This window comes from Mastomys coucha, unplaced genomic scaffold, assembly GCF_008632895.1.
Source record: "Mastomys coucha isolate ucsf_1 unplaced genomic scaffold, UCSF_Mcou_1 pScaffold18, whole genome shotgun sequence".
Lineage (NCBI taxonomy): Eukaryota > Metazoa > Chordata > Mammalia > Rodentia > Muridae > Mastomys > Mastomys coucha.
In genome coordinates this window covers 24,508,469-24,524,738 of record NW_022196900.1, presented here as the reverse complement: position 1 = coordinate 24,524,738, position 16,270 = coordinate 24,508,469, and the positions used below count along the sequence as shown (strand labels likewise).

At 42.2% G+C, this 16,270-nt stretch overlaps 1 protein-coding gene, 1 long non-coding RNA gene and 1 other non-coding gene across 7 annotated transcripts in view; 2 read left to right on the top strand and 1 right to left on the bottom strand.

Annotated features, from left to right (window-relative positions):
* Nucleotides 1-764: 764 nt before the first annotated feature.
* On the bottom strand, nucleotides 765-12,653 carry LOC116096132. 4 transcript variants are annotated; one of them, XR_004120855.1, is made up of 4 exons: nucleotides 12,599-12,653; nucleotides 12,130-12,308; nucleotides 11,203-11,255; nucleotides 765-1,056 (listed from the first exon to the last, which is right to left on the bottom strand). It is a non-coding gene; the product is annotated as an uncharacterized LOC116096132 (long non-coding RNA). The 4 variants fall into 4 exon arrangements; XR_004120854.1 differs by lacking the exon at nucleotides 12,599-12,653 and adding an exon at nucleotides 12,470-12,585; XR_004120853.1 differs by lacking the exon at nucleotides 12,599-12,653 and adding an exon at nucleotides 12,428-12,535 and having other exon boundaries at nucleotides 11,069-11,255.
* LOC116097228 lies at nucleotides 2,016-2,118 on the top strand. Its single transcript, XR_004121285.1, has one exon. It is a non-coding gene; the product is annotated as a U6 spliceosomal RNA (small nuclear RNA).
* Tex48 (testis expressed 48) overlaps nucleotides 12,595-16,270 on the top strand; it is a 17,197-nt gene continuing 13,521 nt past the window's right edge. The window contains exon 1 of one of the 2 annotated variants that reach the window (XM_031377648.1): nucleotides 12,595-12,721. The gene's annotated coding sequence lies outside the window, so the exon portion shown is untranslated. The remainder of the gene's footprint in view (nucleotides 12,722-16,270) is intronic. The other variant, XM_031377649.1, reaches the window with a different exon arrangement.

The window sequence follows — 16,270 nt, the reverse complement described above, 5'->3', positions numbered from 1 at the left end:
TTAAATAAGATAATGTAATTTTTTAAGGGGACTGTGAACCGAAATATGCTTCATGTGTAGACAAGGTTGGTCCCAGAAGACATGGGTTACTGAACGGAAGTCTCAAGTGTTAGTCATGGGTACCTCGTCACAGGTCAAGGAGGAGCCAGAGGCACCAAAAATAACACAGGCTATTGCCATTGCTCTTGGATGCTCACCATTACTAGAGGGTAAGACCCTGTTGCTGAAGACAGCACTCATTTACTTACTGGAAACAGGGAAATCAACATTGTCTGGCCAGGGAATTTCCTGCCTGCTGGCTAGCTTACATGGTGGCAAAAGGTGCCATGCAGCTGCATGGGAGTGAAGAATGACTCTTCTCTACTAGCACTGCACTAGAGGCCTTATCCAGAAGAGTGAAGTTCATGCCTGGAACTGTAAACCTGGTCAAAAGCTCCAACGGGAGGTCATGGGCTCAGAGGGAAACCTACTGTTATTATACTTAATGGTCATGCTATCAAATTGTCATCTAAATATTTAACTTATAAACCATAACCCATATTGTTAAAATCTAAATGACCGTAGCAAGTATTGTCAAGGATGTGAGGTGTTTACAACCTTCACACATTACAAACAACATTATGGAATGATGTGCGTACCTTGGAAATAGACTGACAATTTTTCAATATGTTAAACATAAAATTACTATTATGACTTGACATTTCATGTCCAGGTGTATATCCAAGAGAAATGAAAATGTATTTTCACACACAAAAAAATGTGGATGCTGATAGTCAGAGCGTCATTCATTATTCATAAACCCTATGGTAGAGGAAACCTCACAGTTCATGAACAGAGGAATGGATAAACCAAAGTGGTGCGTTCATATAGTGGAGTGTTGCCTGGTTGTGAAAAGGCAGGAAATGCTGATTCACATTGTGCTGGTTTGTTTTAACCTCCAAGGTGACATAATCTATAATTACCCAAGAAGATTCTTAGTGAAAAATTATCTAGATCAAGTTGGCCTTCAGGCATGTCCGTGGGGGTTGTCTTGATTGTAAATTGATGACAGGAAGTCTAAAACATTAAAAAGAAGAAAAAAGTAAGCAAGCAAATGTCCATACATTTATTCTGTCTGCTCTTGACTATAAATGTGATGTTTTAAGCTCCTGCTTTGACTTTTCTGAAACAGTGCAGTATATATAAGCTGGAATGGCAAGGTGAATAAAACCTTTCTCCCCTAAGTTTCTTATCATTTGGGTATTTTATCACAGAATGAAACTAGAACACATGCTATACTATGGATGGACTTTGAAAACTCACAACTAAGTAAAAAGGATTAAACTCATAGGAAATGTCTAGAGTACAAATAAAGATGAACAGTAGAATGTTGTTTGCCTGGAATTAGAAGGAAGAAGGAACTGGTGACGTGACGTATCCTACTGAGGTTACAAAAACATTCGGGAATTAGATGGTGGCTGCAAACTGGGTATACTAAAAATTAATAAATTATATGTGCTTGTTGTTTTGTTGTGTTTTTAAAATAGGTTTCTCACTATATAGCCCAAGGTAGCCTGAGTTAGCTAGCCTCAACAAATGCTCGGAATGCAAGGATGTGCTACCATGCACACCAACAATTCTAAACTTCTAAAGTGAGAATGTATTGTTATGTTAATCAGATCTCAATAAAGTTGTCATGTTTTTAAAACTGCAACACATGAAATCAGTCATTAGGAAAATACACATTATTTAGACCATGGTGAGATTCCAGAATGAGTGTACAAAAAGGAAGTGGAAAAATACAGGCAGGGACACAAAGAAACCCAGGCCCCCAGCCTATATGCAGGGACAGGGAAACCCAGGCCACCAGCCCAGCCTATGTGCAGGGACAGAGAAACCCAGGGCCCATCCCAGCCTATGTGCAGGGACAGAGAAACCCAGGGCCCCAGCCTATGTGCAGGGACCCAGAGGGGCCTTGTTACTTACTCTGCAGGATAATTTAGCAATTTCTTTCTAAACTAAAAACAGATTTGCTAGTCCTTCAGCAGCACATATACTAAAACTGAAACAATACAGAGAAGATTAACATTTCTGCTGTGTAAGAATAACATGTAAATTCATGAAATATCCCATAATTTTAAAAAAAGAAAACAAAAACAAATAAACAGATTTGTTGGAATAGTCCAGTAATGGGGTGGTAAATTGATCCAATTTCTCTCACAGAATAAAGGCAAATTTTGATATGAAACCCAGTATGCGAATATTTAGGTCACACACACACACACACACACACACACACACAACGGGAAAAGAGACACCTTGCTCATGGCCAAAGCTATGTTATGCCTTAGGGCTCAACAAAATCAAATCAAATCAAATCCAAGCAACACAGCGCAGGAGGAGGAAGACAGACAGAGACCTGCAAACCACCTTGCCACCCACAGACCTCTTTTCCACTGTACAGCAAGGCAGGACACAGCATGGATGAAGGATGTCATCCAGGGCCCCATTATCCCCATGGCCAGCCTGCAGCAGGAGCCATTACAATGTGCAAGTATGTGGTGGTCAGATGGGAGAGAAAGAGTGGAGCAGCTTAAGAAAGATGGACAGGAGTAGACTGTTGTGAGTGGTGAGCCCTACCACCTGGGGCCATAGTGAGGTCCCAGTACAAGCTGCCACCAAGGGCCATATCTGAGGGTACAAGTAGAAGCTGCCACTGAGTGTCCCAGTACAAGCTTCCATCTGAGTCGGTAGCTATGCTGTGTCAGTGTTGATGTTGATGTCCATGGCTCACATTATGATTAGGCAGCATCAGGGGAACACATGAATGTCCAGGAGCTGTGCATAACTAGCCATGCCCCCTTACTGAATGAGGCTCTGCAGGGCTAGCCCTATCTCTCACTGGTGGCCACACTTCCTGGACAGCAGAGCAAAGCTGACCTTAGTAGCAGGGGCAGAGGTGAGCCAGCCCCTAGGGCTGAGAAAGCAGGAGAGCTGACCCCCTTACCATTTGTCTGACATGAGGTGGCTTGCGTGCAAGGGTAATGACTTTGCCCCTTGCCCCTTGCCCCAGGACCTGAGGCAGATGAGAGAGCTGACACCAGCTTGATGCCCCAATGTAGGGGACTGCCAGGGTGGGGAGGTAGGAGTGAGTGGGTGGGTGGGTGAGCAGCCTCATAGAATCGGAGGAGGAGAATGGGATAGTGGGTTTCTGGAGGGGGAACTGGGAAAGGGGATAACATTTGAAATGTAAATAAATAAAATATCCAATTAAAAAAAGAAACCAGAGATATTGAATAGACCAATGACTCATTGCAATGAACATTTGCAAGTGAAGATGTGTGGACAGAGAGATATGCTGTAGGACACAGTACGTGATATATACAGCTTCCACAATGAAATGGTTTCTATTCTTTGTTTTTGTTATTGTTAGTGTGTGTGTGTGTGTGTGTGTGTGTGTGTGCGCGCGCGCGCGCGCGCGCGTGTGCATTTTATTAGAGGGGGAGTTTGCAGGGTCAAAGGTCAGATATGAGGGGACAGGGAGATGAAAGGGACTGTGGTACATGGTGTGAAACTCACAAAGAATCAATAAAAAGGTTTATAAAACATGCTTAGGTTGTTAGGATCAGAGGTAAGGAAGACACAACATCTGTCCGAACACCAGGAGTAACTGGGACCAGCAGGACCCAGGCACGAAGGAACTCCACCAGCCCAGTGGCACAGGTTCCTTCCAGTCTGTCTGGGTCAGTGCCCTAAGCAGACCTTGGGAGCAAATTCTGCACAACACCCAGAGGAAGCTCCACTCCCAGGTGCTCTAACACACCCAGCATCATAAGATCAGAGGTGAGGAAGACACAAGACACAACACAGCATTTGCTATGAGGCTGTGAGGATCTGGGTTTGATCCCCAGCACCCATGAAAAAACAAAACGCTGTTCATGACTGTGTGTGCCTGAAGCACCAGCATCAGAAGGCAGAGATAGGTAGATTATGGAAACTCATTGTGTAGCCAGCCTAGCCAAAAGGAGCTTTCCGTTTCAACGACAGATCATGGTTCAAGGGAATAAAGTGGACAGTGGTAGAGGTAGACACCCTGTGTCTTCCTTTGGCTTTTATGCACACTGATACATACGTCACACATAAAATAAGGTGGAGAGTGATTGAGGCAGATAACCCATGTTGGCCTCTGGTTTCCACACACACACACACACACACACACATGCACACACAGAGACTAGCCAATATTTCAGGATCTATGGGCTTTACCACAGATACTCTGCTCTGTCACGCAGCACAGAAACAGCAAGACTGCATGAGTGGATGGAAATTGTCATTCCAATAAACATTATTAAAGATAGGATCAGAGGTGAGGAGGACACAACATCTATCCCAACATGGGGAGTAACTGGGACCAGCGGCACCCAGATACACAGGAACTCCACCAGTCTAGTGGCATGGGTTCCTTCCAGTCTGTCTGGGCTGGTACCCTGAGCAGACCTTGGGTGCAAATTTTGCAGCCAGTCCCACAAGACCCAGAGGAAGTTCCACTCCTAGGCACTCTAACTAACACACCCAGGATCATAGGATCAGAGGTGAGGAGGACACAACATCTGCCCCAACACAGGGAGTAACTGGGACTAGTGGGACCCAGGCACTCAGGAACTCCTCCAGGCCAGTGGCACAGGTTCCTTCCAGTCTGCCTGGGCCAGTACCCTGAGCAGATCTTGGGCACAAACTCCGCAGCAAGTCCCATAATACCCAGAGGAAGCTCTACACCCAGGCACTCTAACAGCCCAGGATTACAGGATCACAGGATCCCAGGATCCTAGAACCACAGGACTTATGGAGACAGCTTGACTCTGAGGAGTTCTGAAACAACCAGGATCACAGGAAGGACAGGCTCCAGTCAGATAGAGCCAGGGCAGGTAGCACTAGAGATAACCAGATGGCCGGAGGCAAGCATAAGAACATAAGCAACAGAAACCAAAGTTACTCGGCATCATCAGAACCCAATTCTCCCACTATAGCATGTCCTGAACACACCAGCACACTGAAAAAATTAAGATTCAAATCTAAAGTCACTTCTCATGATGATGATAAACAACTTTAAGAAGGACAGAAATGACTCCCTCAAAAAATAAAAATAAAAAATAGAGGAGAACGCAGGCAAACAGCTAGAAGCCCTTAAAGAGGAAACACAAAAATCCCTTGAAGAATTACAGGAAAACACAATCAAACAAGTGAAGGAAATGAATAAAACCATCCAGGATCTAAAAATGGAACTAGAAACAATAAAGAAATCACAAAGAGAGACAATCCTGGAGTTAGAAAATGTAGGAAAGAGATCAGGAATCATAGATCCAAGCATTACCAACAGAATACAAGAGATAGAAGAGAGAATCTCAGAGGCAGAAGGTACCAGAGAAAACATTGACACAACAGTCAAATAAAACACAAAAATCAAAAAGCTCCTAAACCAAAATATCCAGGAAGTCCAGGACACAATGAGAAGACCAAACCTAAGGATCATAGGTATAGAAGAGAGTGAAGACTCCCAACTTAAAGGGCCAGTAAAAATCTTCAACAAAATTATAGAAGAAAACTTCCCTAACCTAAAGAAAGAGATGCCCATGAACATACAAGAAGCCTACAGAACTCCAGATAGACTGGACCAGAAAAGAAATTCCTCCTGTCACATAATAATCAAAGCACCAAATGCACTAAACAAAGAATTTTAAAAGCAATAAGAGAAAAAGGTCAAGTAGCATATAAAGGCATGCCTATCAGAATTACACTAGACTTCTCCACCAGAGACTATGAAAGCTAGAAGATCCCGGGCATATGTCAGACAGACCCTACAAGAACACAAATGCTAGCCCAGGCTATTATACCCAGCAAAACTCTCAATTACCATAGATGGAGAAACCAAGATATTCCATGACAAAACCAAATTTACACAATATCTTTCCACAAATCCAGCCCTGCAAAGGATAATAGATGGAAAACACCAAGACAAGGAGTGAAACTACACCCTAGAAGAAGCAAGAAAGCAATCTTTCAACAAACTCACACAAACATATATTCCACCACTAACAACAACAAAAAATAACAGGAAGTAACAATTACTTTCCCTTAATATCTCTTAATATGAAAATTAACATTCCCAACATATCCTAATCGATTGAAATTCAAAAATATGAGGAATTAAAAAAAATTGTTGGCTGTCATCCGGTGGTCTCTCTAATTTGATAATGGAGAAATAGGTCCAATATTGTATAATCCATATACACTTTCTGCTTGTTTATATGTGACAGTGTCTTGCTGTGTGCCACATAATGGTCTTGAAATCATGCTTCTCCTATCTCAACCTCTCTATTAGTAGGATTGTTTATTTGATGTTTTTACACTATACTATGGTTTTCAGAACAGCTTACACATATCAAAATTATTTACACAGCCAAAGGAAACATAGACAATTAATTTGGGAGGTGGTTTGTAAGAGAACAACAAAGAGTGAGACTGAATGCTTTGCTTGATATTTATAATTATTGTATCAATTTTGAAGAAGAGGACTTTATAAGTTACTCTTTTTCTGAGATGAATGCTTTTCAAAATCATCACAGCCAATGAACCAGATTCTTACCCTCACCTAATGTCTGTGCCACTCTCCAAGCAGAACCATTGGTCATTGAAACAGTTGGTTAATGACTTCATGGATAGACCATCTTAATACACACACCATTTCTTAAATGAATGTAACCTGTTCTCTGTAGGCTGAGAATGAAGACAATCACTCAAATCAAATAGCTTTGACCATAGTAGGAAATCTGTATCCAAAAATTGTACCTACAATTCATTCCTTGGCAAAGCAGAACTATCAACTCTTAGCTTAGCTACCATGGAAGTAAAATCCATTGGTGATATGAGTGTCATTGAAGTACAAACTTATTGCAATGAACTCCAATGTCTAAAAATTGTTCTTATTTTGGGCTTGTACCACAGTAAGAGCCAAGATTTTAAACTCTACTAAAAAACAAAACAAACAAGAAGACTTTATCTATTTTTGTTCATTTTTTAAAAATGGTAGTGATGTATTATTTTAAAATATACAGTTAATATGTTTGGAGTTATTTAAAATTTATATTGAGAAAAATATGTATTTTCAGTTATTGTTATAGACAAGCATCTACATAAGACTGTTCAATTGATTGTTGTTTTATATCAAACAACTTTTTTAATATTCATTTTTATTGTTACAATATTTTATAAATTTTAAGTAATATGACAAAATAAAAAAACCAAAATGTATTGCATGTATTAAAGGGGGTGTCTTTGGGAGGAGTTGGAGCTCAAAAGAGAAAGAAGAATGTGATGTAATTCTATTTACTTAAAATATGTTTTTAAATGTTAACAAATTCAGATAAACAAATTATGTATCTTTTCTCACATAATGCAATAAAACTTAAATCAATAAAAAAAAATGCTTACATCACAGTATCTTTATTTGTGACAGTCAAAAACTGTATTCTATGCAAATACCTTTCAGTAATCATGGGCTCCCAAAGACCTGTGGCATATCCATTCTGCAGATGTTACTCAACAATGAAAAAGTTAACCATTTCTAAAGCACACTCTAACTGAAGTGGATCACAAGGAAAGTGTGTTGAGTAATAAAAGCCAACCTCAAATATGTACAAGCACACAGCACATTTCCGTTCATGTCACAAATATGAAATGATACAATGTGAGAATGGAAAGCAGGTTCCTAAGGAAAGAGTGAGTGTGACTATAAAGGAAGAGCAGAGAGGGACCTCCGAACTCAATATATGTTCTATGGGTAACACATGAAACTGTACTCTTGATCAACTTGAAAGCCAATATCCCCAATACACACACACTCATATGTACACACTCATGCACACAAGCACACACACACACATGAGAACATGTTAACTATAAGCTTTACATAAGTTCTGTGGGTCATACTAGTATTATTTTCCTGCTTCTGATCTGGAAGGAATAATACAGGAAAGCTGAGGGAAGTTTTCATGGATCTTCTCTATACATTTCTTTGCAAGTTCCTATTGACTTTATGTTGTCACAAAATAAAGGGTTTTATCATTATTGCATTTGTTGGAGAAGGTACACACAGAGGTCAGAAGATAATTTGTGGGAATGGCCTCCCTCCTTCTACCACATAGACCCTGAGGATCTAAGTCAGGTCATCAGGCTTGGAGGCTTGGGGCAGGAGCCTTTACCCACTGATCCATCCCACCAAAATAAAGGTTTTCTTTTGTTGTTATTGTTGTTGTTTTGTGTTGAACTTACCCTCAACCAATTTTTTTTTCCTATTTCCAAACTCCCTGATTTTCTCAGCCATAGATATAAAAGACATGGAGGTGTCGGCTCAGGCTCTGTCATGTCCTTCACTCTTATGATGATTAATATTATCAACTTATCCAGATCTAGAGTCACCTAAGAGACAAACCTCTAGGCAAGTCTGTGAAGATGATACTAAGCTGAGTTAATGAGGTGGAAAGATCCATGGGAAATATGATTGCCACCAATCCATGGGTTCGGATCCTGAACTATATAAAAAGGAGAAAATAGGCTAAGCACCAGCATATATCTCTCTCTCTCTCTCTCTCTCTCTCTCTCTCTCTCTCTCTCTCCTTCCTGACTGTGGATACAATGTGAATAACTGTCTCTATCTCATAACCCATGCCTTCCCCACCATAGTGTGTCTGAGCTTCAAACAATTATAAACCAAAATAATCCTGAACTATATAAAAAGGAGAAAATCAGGAAGTTTGGAAAGAGGAAAAAAATTTGGTTGAGGGTAAGTTCAACACAAAACAACAACAATAACAACAAAAGAAAACCTTTATTTTGGTGGGATGGATCAGTGGGTAAAGGCTCCTGCCCCGAGCCTCCAAGCCTGGTGACCTGATTTAGATTCTCAGGGTCTATGTGGTAGAAGGAGGGAGGCCATTCCCACAAATTATCTTCTGACCTCTGTGTGTACCTTCTCCAACAAATGCAATAATGATAAAACCCTTTATTTTGTGACAACATGAAGTCAATGGGAACTTGCAAAGAAATGTATAGAGAAAATCCATGAAAATTTCCCTCAGCATTCCTGTATTATTCCTTCCAGATTTTTCTTGGACCTCACCCATCCTAACCCCAGAAACTTAGTTCAAGATTCCACTGCTCACTGCCTAAACCAAACCAATATAGGAAAGTTGTAGCTAATCCCCTCACTCAGACCCAAAGAGATGGAGACAGCCTTATCAGACATCCTTGGACAGTAAATCACCCCAAACAGAAGGCAAAGTCTCAGTTCCCAATCATAAAGGGATTTCCCCCCTCAGTATTTTCACCAACTTGAATATATAAACAGTGTTGTGCATGAATCATGAAGTACCAGCTTACAAGGATTCAAAGACTGTCCGCATTTACAATTGCATATTGAATGAACTATTCATATTCCATATGCATATTCCACTGTTTGGAAATGTGGCTCTCTTTATTCTCTGTGTCCTAAAACAATCTCACTCAACTGCTTCATAAACTCTTTTTTTTTTTTTTTTTTTTTTTTTTTTTTTTTTTTTTTTTGAGACAGGGTTTCTCTGTGTAGCTTTGGCTGGCCTTGAACTCAGAAATCTGCCTGCCTCTGCCTCCCAAGTGCTGGGATTAAAGGCGTGCACCACCACCGCCCGGCACTTCATGAACTCTTTAACATCCGTGTTCACAGTTTCAGCAAACAAAGAGTTCCAAGAGTAAGCTATCTTTGAGTCTGACTGTTGGGGAATGGTTGTAAGCTCATGTGTAATGCTGTTCATGCAAGGCTCACCTAAAGGATGCACCCATGACAACAGGAAAATGAAGGATCTTCTAAAAACTATTTGGACAAGTGATCAAGGTAGAGAGAGGAGACACAGGTGTTGGAGAGGGTTAAGCAATAATGAGGGCAAGGAGGTGTGGAGAGAGGAGAGGCTGTTGGGAGAGTGGGTAACAGAAACTTGGGAAGAAAAGCCTCATAGTAACCACTATGAGGACCAACTTCTTTGTGACTGGATTTGAGGGAATTCAGACCCAGTACTCTAAACATAACCAGAAGTCCATGCCTGGGGAAGTGACAAGGCTTAGGAAAGACCCTGGTGCCGTTGTTTTACTAAGCAGATGTACTGTCAAACTGCCTTGTAAATGTTTAGATTTATGCCTACTGACTGTTGTTGCACTGAACCTTAGCCAGAGAAACTTCTTTTTGTGTAATAATTAATGCAGAGGTTCATACTATGTCAAAATGTTCAGAATGCATGAAGACTGAGTTCTGAACCCTGTATAAGACATCTGCATCACCCATTCCAAGGCTAAGGGAAGGAATATTATGGGAAAAGGAGGAGGAAAGAAACTTAACAAGTTGCAGATAGTGGATATAGAGTTATAAAATGCTGTCTCCTGGACAGGACACATTCTTTCAGTCATAAGCTCACAGGAACTGTGGTTATCTATACAAGGCCTTTGACCTCCTGTCACAGAAGAGGGAGAGGCTCCAGAGGCGATTCCTGAGAGGCCATTGGCAGTGAATTGCTACCAAGGATGGAGGAGTCATTTTCTTCAATGCTGTAGCCACTTGTTAATAAATAACCCCCAATCCATGCTCATGTAAACAGCCTTAATCAAGCTCAGTAAGTCACAAAAACTAAAAGAAAGGGGCAAAAGGAAACACATAAAAGCAGGATGGGGAACTTTGAGAGGGAAGGGAGTTCCTTATGAGCAGGATGATGATGAGGGATGTTTGTGATCAAGAATCAAAAAATAAAATAAAAATGTAAAAGTGTTCTGTAAACCAATGGGTTTCAATACTGTCTGAAGAGTTTTCAAACCTACTAGTGCCTGGATTCCACCCTCCCAACACACACACACACACACACACACACACACACACACACACACACACACAGAGGGTGGGGGGAGCTAGAACTGGCATTTTCTAAAGCTTCTCTGAGCATTTCAGAAGCAGCCTAGAGTTGAGAGCCACTATGTGGGTACATAATGTGATTCCCACATTGTAATTTAGCACCTTTTTTAGTGAATAAGCATTTGCATATAGAGTCCAGCAGACACCAGGCATCCTCAGTGTCATCTTCCAGAACAGCATCTACATAGCTTTTGTTTTGTTATTGTTGTTGTTGCTATTTGTTCTCGCTTGATTACCTTTTTGAGACAAGGTGGCCTTGGACACAGAGATTCCCCTGCCTCTGGGAGTCCTGGAATTAAAAGCATGTACCAGTATATTCAGTTTATGATTACATTTGAGACAAGGTCTCTATTGGCCTACAGCTCACCAATTAGGCTACACTAATCAGCCAGCAAGCTCTTTCTCCACCTTCAACACTGGGATTCAAAAATGCATACCACCACACCCAGAATTCTTTTTAAAGTAAATAGACTTACTTTGAGTTAATAGGTTCCAATACTAAGGGTTTTTTTTTTCCAGGCAACTAATGACAGTTGAGGGAGAATTAGCCTCCCCTAGAGATGAGCCCTTAACTGTTTATCCAATACAAAATGGTCAGCTCTGAAACTACATGTACACAAACAGCAAAAAGCAGACTCAGCATATAGTATGTATATATTTGTGCATACTTAGACATATACCAGAATTTTATATAAGTCCTATGAATTGAACTCAAGTCCTCATGCATGTACAGCAGGCATTTTGTCAACTGAACCATCTCCTCAGCCCCAATTTATTTAGCACATCCTGATTACACACAGAGATCACCAGGAAAGCTTTGAAACCATACAAGTACCCAGTCTCTAGAACCCCTAAGATTCTGACTTGTTTAGGAATGGACCCAAGACAGTCCAAGTTTCAACCACAGTGCAAGGGAAGATTATTGACAGCCAGGCTTGAGACTCTGTAATGCTCCTATGAAACAGTTACTTGCCTCTGGTGTTTTTAAAGATTGCTTAACCTCCATCACCCACCAGCACATAAGCTGGGTTACATTTGTTTCCATCTTCTGTTGTTCCATGACCTCTACATGAGTCCAAAGACAATACTGATAGAGAGGTTTCACCTAACGTGACTTCCCCAAATAGCACCAAGATGTTCCAAGTGGGGAACTGAAAACCCACCCCATAGGGTGAGAAAATTTCCAGGAATCCATCAGGAATCAATTCCTCTTTTTCTGGAAGATGGGTAGGGAAGAAATGTCACTTGCTTTTACATATTGCCACCACTCCCCTTTCGTGGAATTGTTTTCTACAACATCCAGACACCTGTCCAATGCTTATCACTCTGATGTCATTTCATCCTGAAATATAGAAGACACATAATTATTATTTATATTTTACAGAAGGACAGCTGAGGTATGAAGTCCATCCACTTGAGGTTAATAGCCAGAGACATTAAGAGACAGAGCCTGCCCCATACTTTCTACATGTAGTGCTGTAGTGCCCCCTTCTGGCCTGATACCCTCAAAGTATTCCACACAGACAGAGGAACTTGCATTTCTGGTGCCCTGAGGGACAGCAATGGTGGACAACTTGGCATCACACACAGAAAGGTGGACCACGATAGGGAGGGTTAGCAGATCACAATAACCTCTTTCCTCCCCGCCTTATGGTCCAGTCCAGAAGCCAGGTCACCAACATTCCCTGGTTCCCAGCTCTGTGACATCACAGCCTCCTTTCCTCTCTGCCAGCAACAAGTAAGTGAGGCTCAAAGGTAAGACTTAAAAGTGGGAGGGGTGACATTCCTGAACCAAAGGGATGACAGTGTCACCACACTGGTGGGTGCCTATTCATTTGCTACCAGCATCAGTCATAATCCTTCTTTGGCCTCTACCCTCTGTTTCTCTCTAGCTACCACATCCCCACACCAATGCCAAATGACCCTGAGTGACTTCTCCAGCTCTAGAATCCTGCCTACTTTACCTTAGTGACCTTGTTTCACCTGGTCAGCATGTTCTGAAGTCCCCAGAGACCTGAAGCTCACAGTTCCCTGGGGACAAACCAAGAGCCTCTTCTTTGACTCCTGTCCCCATCTAGAGATGGCCCATAGTACTGTATGAAAGTCTTCACCACCCTCCACTTCCCTCAGCACCATCATCATCCTACATACTTCACAGCATGCCAGAAAGCTGTGCTGACCACTTTCCCTCTCTCTGAGTCTTCACAAGACCCTTTGCTGTAGATGGTATTTCCCGTTTACAGATCAAAGAGCTGAGGCTTTAAGAAGCTATATATTCTTTATCTAAGTAATCGTAAAGAGTTACACCCAAGAGGTTTGGGATGTAGCTCTGTTGGTAGAAGGCTTGCTTGGCCTGTATGAAGCTCCAGGCTCTATCCCCAGTACCACATAAACTAGGAATGGTGGCACATGCCTTTAATCCCAGCACTTGGGAGGCAGAGGCAGGCAGATTTCTGAGTTTGAGGCCACCCTGGTCTACAGAGTGAGTTCTAGGACAGTCAGGGCTACACAGAGAAACTCTGTCTAAGAAAAAAAAAGAAGAAGAAGAAGAAATTTGAGGTCATTCTTGGCAATATAAAGTTCAAGGACAGCATGAGCTACATAAGACCCTGCCTCAGAAAAAAATTTACTTTCCAGATAATGTTCTTGTGTGTGTGTTGCTGGTCTCCCTGAGAGATTTCCTGATTCTGAAGAGTAGGTAATATACAACTCCCTATCATCAGGATTTCCAGGGAAGGTATGGAGAGCACAGCAGCCTGCATGGAACCCCATCCCAAGTTCCTGCGGCACAGCCACTGGCTGTGATCTCCAAGGTCTACCACTCAAAGGGACAAGGGGCACAACACAATGTATGTTTAAGGGAGAAGGAGCTTGAGTACTCGTGTTTTCTTCTATGTGCATAAGCTATTTTGGAGGAGAGATTCCTGTTTAACATGTTACACAGAAATGGAGTTTTTTTTCCAGTTAGTGGAGAGCTATGTTTGCATCACAGATAGAGGAGAGCTTTACAGCCAGTGCATAAGGGTTTGGGGAGGCACTAAGGCTATAGACTGCTGGGATTCCAGACACAAGAGGTGCTTGGGCATCTAGGACCTTCTAGTATGAGGTGACTCCAGTGTGCAGCTCTTCCCTCAGATTGGCCAGTAGCACTTTCATTAACAGATGACTCAAGATAATCTGGTAGCATCTTCCCAGGGGTGTGGGTTTGTGGAGAGGATTTATGGATGCCCTCTTCCCCTCTCTCTGTCACCTCTCCCAGCTCCTTCAATCCTAGCTATAGGAAGATCCTCCAAGCTTGTCCAAATCTTTGCCACTGTCACCAGTTGTCCTTAGATCTTCCCATTCACAAAGATCAGGTTTCTGGCTGCAGTACTGTTTCTTCTCAGCTTTGGTTCTTCAGTCTCTTGCTGTGTCATGTGTTGGACCAGAGGTGCCTAAAAAGCATTTGACTCTAAACAGGCATATGCAAACCGAGTGACAGGGAACAAACCACGGCTTCCACATCTTAAGAACTGGAAAATCTGCAAACACAGCAATCAAGAAGCTGAGGCAAGCCAGGTGGTGATGTGGTAATGGTATACACCTTGCTTTAATCTCAGTACTCAGAAGGCAGAGGCAGGCAGGTTGGAGGCCAGCCTGGTCTACAGAGATTTTCAGGACAGCCAAAGCTACACACACACACACACACACACACACAGAGAGAGAGAGAGAGAGAGAGAGAGAGAGAGAGAGAGAGAGAGAGAACAAAAACCTCAGAAGGAGGAGAAGGAGGAGGAAAGAGAAGAAGGAAGATGAAGGGAGGAAGAAAGGGAGGAAGAAAAAGAGAAAGAGAGAACAAAAAACTCAGAAGGAGGAGGAGAAGAAGGATAAAGAAGGAAGAAGGGAGGAAGAAAGGAAAGAAGAAAGAAAGAGAAAGAAAGAGAGAGAGAGGAATCCAGGTCAGCCTGGACTATGTAAGGAGACTGCTAAGAAGAAGAGGAAGAGGAGGAGGAGGAGGAAGAGGAGGAGGAGGAGGAAGAAGAGGAGGAGGAAGAGAAGGAGAAAAGGAGGAGGAGGAGAAAAGGAGGAGGAGGAGGAGGCGGACGAGGACAAGGAAGACAAGGAGGAGGAGGAGGCTTTGCAGAATTGCCTGTGATTGTCTAGACATCTAGACACAGCCATCTACTTTCGAAGGCTGCCTATTCCTTTAGCTGAGGTCTAGGTTGACTTCACCTGTGAGGATACCATGTGAAGTGTTGGTTACAGGCACCCTAGCTGGCCGAAACAAAATACAAACGCATTCTATAACACAACCCATCACTGCAAAGCTTACTCAGTTATACGTCATGGTGTAGGCTGTGTGATTGTGTCAGTTACAGTTTCAAAAGAAAATGATCTAGATAGTCAAGGACTCTAGTCCTTCAGACTGCGGAAGAAGACACAGCCTACCACAGGTACCAGGGAGTCAGCCACTTAAAATCACCTAAGTATTTGTGGCACAGAATAATAAACCCCTGACAGCACTGGAAAGACTGGTGCCCAACCTAACAGCAAGCCCCCTCAAGTAACCATGACTACTACTCACATATGACAGATACAGGCTATTTCAGCAGCGTAGGAAAGCACAATGGTGCCATACAAGCACCTAGTCCCTAGACTCCCTAAGATTCTGACTTACCGAGGAATGAACCCCAGACTTAGTTTTGACAATGGTACAAGGTAAGATAAATGCTTCCCATTCAGATTTATTTTTTTCCTGCGTTCCCTATGTCTTAGTCAGTGTTCTATTGCTATGAAAAGACACCATGACCTCAGGAACTTGTATAAAAGAAAGCATTTAATTGGGGCTGGCTTATGTTTCAGAGGTTTAGTCCATTATTTTCTTGGTGGAAAGCATGGAATGACAGCACCCAGGTAGACAAGGGAGGACACACAGGCAGATAAAGTGCTGGAGAGGTAGCTGAAAGTTCTACATCAGGATCTGCAGGCAGCAGGAAGAGAAAGAGACACTGGGCCTGGCTTGAGCATTTGAAGTCTCAAAGCCCACCCCTAGTGAAACACTTCCTAGAGCAAGGCCACACCTACTCTAACAAGGCCACACCTCCTACTAGTGCCACTCCCCAATGACCAAGCATTCAAATCTATGAGCCTACGAGGCCATTCTACTCAAACTATCACACCCTATTTTAGGTCTGAGCCTTTTATACAAAATAAACCTCTTGGTTACCCAAGAATATTCCTCAAAAGTCCTTGGAATATTAACTCATTTTTTTTTATTAGATGTTTTCTTATTTACAATATCTCCTTTCCCAGTTTCCCCTCCAA